This window comes from Otolemur garnettii, unplaced genomic scaffold (assembly GCF_000181295.1).
Source record: "Otolemur garnettii isolate 467f Iridium unplaced genomic scaffold, OtoGar3 scaffold00003, whole genome shotgun sequence".
Taxonomy (NCBI): domain Eukaryota; kingdom Metazoa; phylum Chordata; class Mammalia; order Primates; family Galagidae; genus Otolemur; species Otolemur garnettii.
The window spans coordinates 32,571,108-32,581,153 of record NW_003852398.1 but is presented as its reverse complement, the minus strand read 5'-3'; the positions used below and the strand labels follow the sequence as shown (position 1 = coordinate 32,581,153).

Below are 10,046 nucleotides of genomic sequence, written 5' to 3'. Positions count from 1 at the left end.
GTGATCTGCCATTCACCAGGGGAACATTAGCCCTCCCCCAGACGTGTCTCTTTAGGCTGGGAGCTAACCACTTTCTTGAGGGGTGTGTATCCAAAAGTTTAGGCCACAAATATGGATGTGCCTTATACATGGGAGCATATTTTACATGATGAAATACGGTATCTAACCGGGACAAGATAAGCAAACTGCTGAGGTAATGATGGCAAGGATGGTGGAAGTTTAAAAAAGTAAGAGGACTCATCAGAACTCTGACAAGAACTCCAAATAGCAGCTACAAAATTTAGAAAGAAGAGGTAGAATCTCAGTTAATTCCCAAGAAAAAACTTTGCCACTTATTCAACGTTTGAATCGTAAGTCTCTTGAAACCCCATGCAGTAAGTACAGTGCAGAATGATATCTCATGCTGGCAGATAGCCTCGCTGTAAAATCTTTCACATGCTTACAAACAGCAGAACAAGGGAAACAGACCAGAGGAGAGAGGACAATAGTCGGAACGGTAGGGGAGGCAAACACACATCAAGGTCTGTGTATAATTTTGATACAATATGGGTCAACATTTAGTGCTATTGCAAAGATGATGAGAGGTAACCTTGACAACCTGGCTGATGCCAGTGCTGGAAGGACAAGAGATTAACAGGGAGAAATAGAAAATCTGGGGTGTTTTCTTGGTTCACTGCTAGCTCATAGCTTTTGCTTTGCAGAAAATTTCTTATAACTTAAAAACCAAGACATCTATTACTTAATCCACAGACACCTATTAAATACCAGTAATATGTCAAGACAAAAGGCCCTGGGCATATAGAGATCCCCATCCACAAAGCCGCTCAAGGAGAACATTCCTATGTACAACCAAGTAGGGTCCAACTCAACCCACACAGGAGTAACCCCGCAAGCTCAGTGGTCCCATGACACCATTGAAGGGAGTGATTAATTTTGATTGGGCTGAGGCTAATTATAACACTAACCATAATAATAGTGGTGATAATAATAGTCAACAGGCTAGGTTTTGCTGTGGGAGCCAATACTCTCCAAATCTTAGTGGCTCTAAACAACACAAGGTCTTTTTTTTTTTTTTTTTTAAATAACAATACAAACACTTTAACACTTATAGATCATCACTGTTAAGCCAAGAGGTTGCGATGGTGATGTCCAGGACCCTGCAGCCAAGTCCAGTGTAGCCTCTGAGCTTCTTGCTCTGACTCTAACAGGGTGGCATACTGTGCACGGGGTCTTTCATACTGCAAATGATGGAGCTGCTTGCGTTGCCCATAAATTCCACATGCACCTGTGTGCACTGACCCTGTGGCCGGTCTTGCCTAGCACCTGGGGAACTCTGGCCAGCTTGATTGGCTGCACAGGGCTGGTGTCTATGATGGTAATGTAGTGGTGGCTGGGTGGCCGGAGAGCACGGGTTTATTTCTTGATCATGATTTGTGTGCATGTAGGTAGGCAGGGGACCCTGCCTCAGGGAACCATGGCACACTGCCATGGAGGAGCAGCAAGGCAGAGGAGGAGAGCATGAGGACTGAGTGCTGGCCTTCAGGGGCACTTGCAGTTGGGCTCACTGGCCAGGGCTGAGACTAGGGTGAGGTAGGGGGTACCCCAAATACGAAATCTTGGGAGGCACTTGCTCTTGGGGTCATGCAGGTGTAGGGTTGGCGCTTATGGGGCCCCGTCTAAAAGGGCTCCTTATATTTTTCACCTTATGCCCCTTCACTTGTCTCACCCCAGTCCCAGCCTAAGGGTGGTTAGGACATGTCACGTGTTCATCTTGAGCTAGGGGAGGCCACTCGGACCGTGGGAATACTAGATATGTCAGATAACCTAGGCTTGAAACCTCAAATTCATCTGTGACACTTCCTTTTGTTCCTCTTCCACATTTCTGACCCAGGCAGTCACCAAACCTTGGGATTATAACAAAAGTGCTAACACGCCACGCTCTTACTGTTCATCAAGTATTGTGCTCTGCACCCTTATGCTCGGCCATTCATTTACTCAGTCCTTACAACCTGAATAGCCCTGTTACTATTCCAATTTTTGAAATGAGAAAACTCTTAGAGAAATTGAGAAACTTGCCCAGGGTCTTCACTTATAAGATGCAAATATTTAATATTCCAGATGTATGGATAGTTGGAACAAGGAATACCGACTTGCAAGTAAACATAGGCATTATCGGCAATGATTCTCAGCATATGTCACTGCGATGGGGGGTTTATTCTTGTGATTTTCTTTCGGGTTTTTGCATGAGAAAGCAGTACCAACTGTTATTAGCAGGTGCAGCATGTGAAATGGTGGTCAAAAAGATCGTTAATGGGATGTATGATCAGAGCAACTCCCTTCCTCTCCATGTGGCCAAATATCAAATAAGAAGCTGAATCAGATTCCCTAAGGCCATCTCCAGGACTGATACTACAAAATTACAGAGACAGGGGAGATAAGGAAGGAAAATATTTTTAAAAACATAAAAATATTCTTTCGAAAAGCAGAAACACGGATATCTCAAAGAAAATAGATAACACCTGGCCACTAATATTGACAGAGATTTATCATATTTCTAGCACTGAGACACAACACCATTCCTTAATCAGACGAAAATGTGAACTTAATTGGCAACAGAGCAAGAGTTTCACATGTTAATTTGGCAGTGATTGAGTTTTCTTTGATCAAAATGTTAAAGTGTTTATTTTGGGTTTGTTGTACAGAAAATATAGAAAGAGTATGAATAGAGCTAAAAGTTTGACTCCTCTGGAGGCCACACGGGGCAGCCACAGATGGCTTGAAATGCTGACCGACCGTGAAGACAGAGACGATAAATGTTCCTCACAAAGGAACTGGGGCAGAACTTCTTAGTTTAATTAAGGAGGGGGAGCGTTTGGAAGCAGTCATTAAGGATGAAGTCATGTACACCAGTACACACAAAAAACTTTGCCTTTACATCTTTTTTTTTTTTTTTTTCTGGAAACATCTGGCAAAAACATGCCAAGAAAAGAAAACTTTTCTGTTTTTTTGTGCAGCAGGATCTCGCTGTGAAGAGATGTGAGAACTTGAGCTAATTACAGGATGTCTGTAAGAAGAAAGGGCTAGCTTTATATTTTAGACCCATTTTTCTCCCTACAGGGTAGACTGTCTAATATGAAAATGCTGGTGTGCTGTGGGAAATAGCACGTGGGGGAGGACACAATGAACTGCGTCTAGTGTGTAATACTGGACCATGAGGCTATTAAAATAGCATTCACCTTATGCTTGCTTTTATAAGTGCGTCCAGAAAAAAACTGACAACTCTGAAAACTGTATGGTAAAGACCACAAAACGATATATTTTCTTATGTTTAAACTGCTGCAGATTTTTTATTAAAAGTGTCCCTGCTGTTGTCCTGCATAGAAGTAAATCATGCACATCTTGGAATTTTATTTTGCATTTATTTTTAAGGCCACAGCATCCCCCAAACTCTTCTGAAACGTCCTTTCTCGATTTCCCTTTAGCTCCGTTTGCCTTTCCCTCCAATACTACATTTATGACATCTCTTTTCTAGAATTCTGTAGACTTTTCAGCCTAAAAAAATCAAAAGAAAAGGAAATTTGGCTACAGCATGGTCCTAATCTCTCGGAGCATCCCGTGCGGCCCTCCTGTAATGGCAGGAAATGTCAAGACTGGAGTGATGGCTCCTGGGAGGTCAAGACCATCCCCAGCCAGCTAACAACCACTCTGAACGGATTAAGGTTTGATTCAGGCAGAGTGATACTTAATCCCTTTGGCCTCTTCCTGTAGGAACAAGATGCTTCAAATCGCCTGGAGGGGAATTTTCTTTTTCTGACTATCTTCAGGAGCCAATTAAATAAAAAGGTAGGAGTTCCCCCATCTCCAGAATTTGGGTGAATTTTTTTAAAAGCTTCTTTATAAAGGATATGGCCAGTCATTATCTACTTGTGTGTCACAAATCTGTGTGATTTTCGCCTCACTGTCACGTACCTGGCTGAGCCTTGTAGGGTCAGGGACTTGGGGAATCTGGCTACTGCAAGCCCATCTCCTGGGGAGCAAGCTGTACCTTGTCTGGGTCTCTTGCAACTTCCTACCATTCTCTGTCCATCATAAGCACCCCTCTGTCAAAAATCAGCTCTTCTCTGAAAGGTCCAGAACACTCCTGTGTATTTGGAGGACGGCCTCCCATTAATGCTCAACAGCTACACCTCCCTCCACTCCCTGGTGTCTCCCCAAACTGAAACCATGCCATCTGCCATTTACTATCATTTATGCAGTGTCAGTTTTCTTCTTAAAGTTGAGAACTATTTACCCATTATAAATGGAAAAATTGTGATGGGGGGTGAGGCTTTTCTGCCCTCTGCCTGTTCCCCCTGAGTTTTTCATTTGCAATCTTTGCAAGAGGACTATAAACTGCCTGAGGGCCACGATTGTGTCTGTTTGGCTCATCCTTGATCTTTTAGAGCCTGTAACTGTTTCTGGCACGTAGTACCAGCTCATTAATTGTACCTGTCAAGCATACGAAAGGATGGCCCTACTTTGGCCAAGCATTGCACTAGGTGCTTTGAGTTTAGATGTGAATGAGACACTGTTCTGCCTGTAAAATCTGGCTAAAGGACTGATCTTTCAATACACCTGTCATTCTTATGGCTTTAGACGAAGAAATAGAAATAGTGGTTCCCATCAAAGGTCTGGTTTAGGAATCCTAAAGGAAACTCTGCTCACAAATGTCTCTCCCATTAGCCCGACAGCGTGGGTATTTTCTGTATTTACTAACAATGGTAACAGCAATGACATACACAATCTGTGGACACTTAGCCTTACCCTATGTTGGACACTGTACATGGTGCCTTGCACGTGTTTTGTTTTTCACAACTGCCCCTATATAGAAGGTGTAATCATTTTATTGATGAGTAAAGAGGCTCAGCGAAGTTATGTACCATAACTGTATCTATCTACAGCTGGCCAGTGGAGGTAAACACCTAGCACTCTCACCTGTTAGAATTCAAACAGCAGAGCCGTAACCCTGTTTTTTTCTGTTAGGAAAAGGCAACATGCCAACAAATATTACTTGATCTAACTCTGTCACTATGGAAAACAAGGTTGGGTGCACTTTTCCACCTACTTATTGGCATGGGTGGGTCAATGTCATATCCCTACTGTACAAATGAGGTGCTAAGGCTCCCCAAGGATTACAGAGGCAATAAGGGGCAGACTGTGCTTCTGACCGGATCACCATACAGCATTCATTCTACTGCATGGGGGGCACAACCTCCAGGGATTTCAGAAAGACACACTTCTGTACCAGGTTTTCACCATGGTGAAAACTGTCTAGTGATTAGAAAAATGTCTGACTGCAAAGGCTGGGGATGTCTTATCTCACCTAGATCTGCCTTTCCTGGAAGATAAGGAAATAGTCTCTGCCTTCCAGCCTTTCCCTCTTTCTAAACCAGTGGTTCTCAGCCTGGGCTGACTTTGCTCTGCAGGGACATTTGTCGATGCCTGGAGACAATTTTTAATGGTTTTATCTGGGGCTGGGCAGGTGCTACTGTTATCTAGCAGGTAGAGGCCCTTCCGTGCCCAGGGGAGCCCACAATGAAGAGTTATCTGACCCCCAACCCCTTTAAATAAAAGCCCTTCATTCTTCCAAAAGGTATAGGAATCTCAGACATCCCAGCAAGCAAAATATCTAAATCAATCACATAAAACAAGATGTATGGGGTCATTGACGAGGAGGGAGATGTTTTACTTATTTGTTTACTTGATCTTGATATTCTTTAAAAAGTCCTTCTCTCACTTCTAAATAGGGAAGCCTTGTATAATATCCCAAATGTTAAAAGTATCAGTATTTTGAAAACAAATGATTATGCCTCAACTGATAGATTATCAAGGGGGAGGGTCCTTTTTCTATGTAAATAACTTAGAACAGAGCAGAGTGCTTCAGCTAAGCTTTAATGCAGCCAGTGACAGAAACATCAAGCCGATGGGCATGGAAAATTAAAACAATTTCCTGTAAACAAAACGCAATATGAAATGAGGTTAATATAAACTCTAACTCACCTACTCCTTTCTGAGCCTTTGAGAAGCATTTCACTTAGAGATAATTCCGCTTACGCAGCACGTTGTTTGCGCTTCTTTCTCTCTGCTATTGGTTCTGGGGACGTGTGGGGGTATAAGCAAGAATTTGTTTTTGTTCTGCAGTCGTGTGCAGCACACACTGGGACACCAGGGAACTGCCATTGCCCGGAGCTTTGGTCATCACTGGGCCGAGGGCTCTACACTCAGAAACTCAGTGGCATCTCCCCAGGTCCAGGGATGCCAACCCGTCCTTTGAAGTCAGGCCCTTCTTCCCTGTCTTTTCCTCAAGCCTACATCCTTGCAGAATAAAAGGTTCTTCTCATTAAATCATTCAAGAAACATTTATTTTTTTAACTAAAACTAGACATGATGTTAACACTGGGAATATGGATAATTCTCCTCTGGGGGCAAGTTCTCACCTCATGTGCACCATGTAAGGGTCCACAACACACCCCCTGGGTGAAGGGCTCAACTACAGCTCGAACTTTAGAAACAAAAACAATGTCACCGAAACATGTGCATCCTCATATCAATCTGAAATTAAATAAAAAATTCTCCTTTGACTTTCTCCTGCAACAGGGATAAAGCTCCAATTCCCTACCCTGACCTAAAAGGCCCAGCACACGACTTGACTCTATTGTGGGTGCTGTGCTGTGCTGCCCATGTTCCCCTCTGGGACAGCAGGACTTATTTTCCCAGCTGCTCGGGGTGCTGCTGTCTGACAGCCCTCATCCACCAGCCCTGGCTGTCAGAGAGCAGCCATGTCCAGTAATGTTCCCTGCGGGGATATCAAAGCCCTAATCCCTTGTCCCAATTTGGAACAACCAACCCTGAAGGGTCCAGTTCAGAGCTCCCTGCAGCATTGACTGGGGCTTCCTGTGACTGCACCACAGCCCACATCTCCCTCTGCTCAGTCTCACCATCTCCCTTCTCCCCCACCTGGTGGTTCCCAGAGCTGGGGAGTCTAGGCTGTAATACCCCTATCTGACTTCATGCATTGTCTTCCTCCAACCCAGTGATCTCACCCTTTTCAGTTCCTGCACCCTTGTGTGGCTTCTGGCCTCGACCATTGCTGTTGTTGTTTGTTCCTTCGGTCTGGAAATGTCTTTCTGCTCTTTGCCTGGTTAGTTCCTGCTTATCCTTCAGAGTTCAGTTCAAAGAGACTCCCTCAGGGAATTCATCCCTGACCTGTCAGACAAGGTCAGGGGCCCCTGTTACAACACCCCATACTTTCCCCCTGGCACTTAAGTCTAATCACTGACAATCTGGGCAATTAGGTGTTTAAGGTCTGTCTTCCTGCTACAGACCAGTTCGGGAGGGGACTGATTTCGTCAGTTTTTTTTTTTTTTATCACGTCGGCTTAGCCCTAAGCAGACTGCCTTATATATACCAGATGCTTAATTAATATATTTGTGGGATGAATCCATGAATGATTTAATTTCTTGTCTTGTCCCTCAGTGATATGCAAGAAAAGGCAATTACGGGGGTCTCTGAATAATTGTGGCTGACAACAGCTTGTGAAAATATGAAACAAAACCTAATGAAATGAAACAACAGAAGAAACTAAAGCAGCACGTTAAAAAGAAACAGAAAAGGTATCTGGACCATGTCCAGAGTTAGAAACATGAGTTCCTAGTTAGAGCCTCAGCTGAGTTTACTGATAAATATTTCAGCCAATGAGATAACAAAAAGATAATGACCCCAGCAGAGACAAGCAAAACTCTTTCTCTGTGTCCAGCATTTACCCAGGAATTAAAAATGTGTCAGTTAAATTAGACGCAATTCAAGAAGCATCTGTCTTTTAATATTCCCAAGGTTTCAGTTTTTTCATTGAAATCTTCCATCTTTGTGGAATGTGATCTGTTATATAATACGACAGTCAACGTTTTATTTTTAACCACATGAAGGATTTTCTAACTATGACTCAAAGTCTGGAAATCATAAAACAAAAGATTAATAAATTAAACTTTGTAACAATGGAAACAAGTTTGCATGGCAGGAGCCTCACAAGTCCCGACAAAATCAAATGACACCTGAGAAAACATAATTGTTATTCGTTACTTCTCTGATATGTAAGCAATGCCTCGAAAAGGATAAGACAGAGACCATCAATGTAATAGAAAAACGGGCAAGAAGAGGGTAGACAATTCACCAAGACGGCAAAACAGATGGCATCTAAACATATAATACAATGGTCAACCTCACTCTCTATAAGAGAAACGATGTTGAAATGCCATGTTCTTCTTACTATATTGACAAAAACACAAGCCTCGGTGAGGCTGTTTGGAAACAGACGCTATCATTCATTGCTTGTGGACAGATACATGGTAAACTTCTAGGAAGGACAGTTTGACAATTTCAGTTACCAATGCACATACTCTTTATCCCCCAAATTTCAAATGTAAGAATTTATCCTACAGTTTTACTGGTGACCGAGTGAATAATCTGTGTAATAGTTAATGCCATCCACCATAGCATTGTTGTAACAGAAGTTTGGAAATAACCGATCGTGCATTAATTAGTGGAAAACTCTGTCGTTGATTTTTAAGTAGTTATTTGCAAAGAGGTTCAAGATGTACTGTTAGTTGAAAAAAAACCCCACGAAGTGTACAACATTGTTATGGTAGCTACCTTTTATGTAACAAAGAGAGAAATAAGAATGTGTGTATTTTCACAGAGGGCTACAGGGAGTAACAAGAGTCGTCTTTTGGGGAGAAGGGTGAAGAGAGATCGGGAGGATACACTCCACTGAATACCTTTTATTACTTTTTATTTTGAGCAAGGTGAAACTTATGATTTAATATTCCTTTTAAAAATAGTATTATCTGTTTACAGATTAAATAATAAAACAGAAGTACCTCTGGAGTATTTTCTGGCAACCTCACATTCTCCTAGGGCTGTGAAGAGCAAAGATCACTCTTATCTTGGGGTGTTTGCAAACTACTGTGGATATGCTATTGAAACACAGGGAAAACCAGGGGAGCAGTGGGAGGATATCTAAGAGAGAGATGGGCAGGAGAAGCCAGAGAAGGATTTGGGACAAGGCAGAGAGTGAGGGCTAGAGTATTCAAGGGTGGAATTCATAACAAAGATACAAAGAACTAGCTCAGTTTTGAAAGGGAGACCAAGCTGGCTCTTCAGAGGAGCCACATTCTTTACTCTCTCTAAAACCCTAATGAGATAGGTGTCATTATCACCTCCACTTTCACCTGGATTATAGATTATGGAAGGAAAACTGCAGAAGGAACTGTTATTCCCATCCTATCATATGATGGTCGGGCCATCAACATGACTCATCACTGCTGGCCTTAACCTTGACCATCTGGCTAAAGGAGTATTTATCAAGTTCCTCTCTTGTCAAGTTCCTCTTTTTCCTTCTTTGTAGCCATACTCAGGAAGGAAGGAAGTTACTGTGCACACACTGCATTGAGGGGGCAGGAGTGACGCCCCTCCTCCTTCAGGGATGAGTATCCAAACGATTTTTAATTCCTCTGCCCAGGGAACTTGTCTATTCTCCCCCATTTACTTCTATCATTTGCTTATATCAGTATGAACTGATGGGCATTTATTTCATACTTTTGGTTATAACTCAACAGCACTTTGCTTTGTTGCTCCAATTGTTCTGGCTTTGGCCATGGGAGCTCTTTCAGTTGGTTCCTATGCGCCTGTGATATGCTCGTTCAATTTTTTTTTTTTTTTAACACTTCCTTACCTTCTGATACTATCTATTTCCTCCCCTAGTCCTAGAACCAGCCATTTCTCCAAGGAGCTATGGTTCCTTTTATTGGGGAATGAGGTAGAAACAAGGTTCTGGTCAATATATTCACTGCGGCTGGGTTCATTGCTTCTAGACTCTCCCACATGACAGAACCAGGAAATACATGTTTGTGTACTAACCCAAGGATATGCACAGATCTATAAATACTTCTGTGTGCAACATCCTTGTCTATATTAAGCTCAACATGACTTCACGCTGAAGTCTCCAGCGC

At 42.7% G+C, this 10,046-nt stretch overlaps 1 pseudogene; it reads right to left on the bottom strand.

Annotated features, from left to right (window-relative positions):
* Positions 1 to 1,121: 1,121 nt before the first annotated feature.
* On the bottom strand, positions 1,122 to 5,298 carry LOC111726158 (annotated as a pseudogene).
* Positions 5,299 to 10,046: the final 4,748 nt, after the last annotated feature.